The sequence below is a fragment of the Equus quagga genome, unplaced genomic scaffold, assembly GCF_021613505.1.
Source record: "Equus quagga isolate Etosha38 unplaced genomic scaffold, UCLA_HA_Equagga_1.0 HiC_scaffold_9719_RagTag, whole genome shotgun sequence".
Taxonomy (NCBI): domain Eukaryota; kingdom Metazoa; phylum Chordata; class Mammalia; order Perissodactyla; family Equidae; genus Equus; species Equus quagga.
Genome location: NW_025795061.1, coordinates 1 through 1771, shown reverse-complemented (window position 1 = coordinate 1771; position 1771 = coordinate 1). Strand labels below are relative to the sequence as shown.

At 70.2% G+C, this 1771-nt stretch overlaps 1 pseudogene; it reads right to left on the bottom strand.

Annotated features, from left to right (window-relative positions):
• Positions 1-115: 115 nt before the first annotated feature.
• LOC124232655 (heparan sulfate glucosamine 3-O-sulfotransferase 4-like) lies at positions 116-1646 on the bottom strand (annotated as a pseudogene).
• Positions 1647-1771: the final 125 nt, after the last annotated feature.

Genomic DNA, 1771 nt, shown 5'->3' with positions numbered 1-1771 from the left:
TGAGGCAGGCAGGGCAGTGTGACACCAGCTCCCCTAGCCCTGAAATACAGCGATCCCTGGCCAGCCTCCAGTCCTCTCCGCGCTCCCCCGAGCAGCCTTGCCAGAGTCCGCAGAGCCCTCGTGGGGCGAAGGGTTCTCGGGGAGGTGCCTGGGTGTCGAAGGGCGTGGGAAGCCGCAGCTTTCCCTCTGGGTCTTCCCCACCCATCTATCCCCTGCGCCCAGCCCAGGGTCCTACCTGTACCACTCCAGCCCCTTTTCGTAGTTCCTGTCGAAGAAGCGTGGCTCTACGCCCACGGCCCGCACGTCCGGGTGGACTCCGATCGCCTCCAGCAGCTCGCGGGTGCCTCTTTTCTTGACCCCGATGATGAGCGCCTGTGGCAGCTGCTTCTCCCCATAGTCGGGTGTGCTGAGGGCGCCGCGCCTCTCCATGCTCCCGTTGGCCGCTCTCCGGCCTGCAAGCTCCTCGTCGGTGGTGCTGGACTCCTGCGCTTCCCTCTCCAGCAGCGCGCTCTGCACAGTGATCATCTCGCCAGGGGCCAGCGGGTTCCGGAGACAGGTGTCCCGAGCGCCCCCGCCGCCGATCGCCAACCCCCAGCCGTCGGCCCCGGGGGCAACGGGCTGCTCGGAGGGCTCCGGGGGCTCCCTGCGGCTCGCGTCGTCCGGCGGCGGCGCGGGCGGCGGCGAGGGGGTGCCGAGGCGCACGGGGGGCGGCAGCAGAGTGAGTGGCGGCGGGCTCGGCAGCTCCTGCAGCGCCAGGGTGAACTGCAGGGAGCCCGAGCCGCCCAGGAGGCTGTAGCACAGGTAGGTGACAGACAGGGACAAGGTGCACAGAAAAAGCAACTTCCGCGCCGGCGGCCACTTAGCAGAGGCGCCGGGCGGTGAGAGGTAGAGGCGGAGGCGGAGGCAGAGGAGGTGCGGGCCACGGGGCCATGGCGGCTCCCGGCTCGCGGCGGCGCCGGCGGCGGCAGCCCCCGGCGCTGCCCGGACACGGTTTCAGCCGCCGCCCAGCCGCCCCGGCTACGTGAAGTGACGCCGCTGCACCCCCGGCCCTGGCCGCTATCCCGCTGAGCCAGGGGAGAGCCCGGCTGCATGGCCCCCCTCCCCAATCTTCCCGCGGAGTCCGGGTGGCCCTCCACCACCCCCGAGGGGGGCGCGCTGACCCGCCGGCTGCACCTGCTCCGTCTGCAGCACCCCGCTTCGCCGGCTCCGCTGCGGCTCCTGCTTCAGCCTCTGCCGCCTCGCGCTGTTGCAGCCCCGAGTTCCTTCTCCGCTGCTAACTTTCTGCCGGAAGAGAGGAGAGGCGCGGAGGGGAGGCGGAGGGGCCCGGGCGCGTGCCCCGCGCCGCCAAGGGAAGGGGGAGTACGCCTCGCGCGCGCCTGCGGAGGGGGACGCGGAACGGAGGCGTGCGCTAGGGCTGGGGCACCCGGCCCCGCAACACATTCACGCTGGAGGGGTTTGCCGCCCAACCCCGCCTGCGTCCCCTCCCCTGGGAGCCTGGGACGCCAGTTTCTCCTTCCCTCTCCCGATACTTTCAGAGACGTAGAGCCCGACGCCTGCCGCCAGTGCCGCGCACCAGGAAGCTGGGGGCCACAAGGTAGTGAGCTCTCGCTTCCCCTTTTCTCATGGGACTCCAAGCAAACTCGGTCCATCCGTGACCCGCCCTTCTCCCTTCCTGGACATCCTCCTGCCTTTGACCCAGGAGGAATTTCTTGTCCGTACCAGGATTCCCATCCCAACTTCCATCTTTCCAGCCTCCCCATCTTAGCTTGAA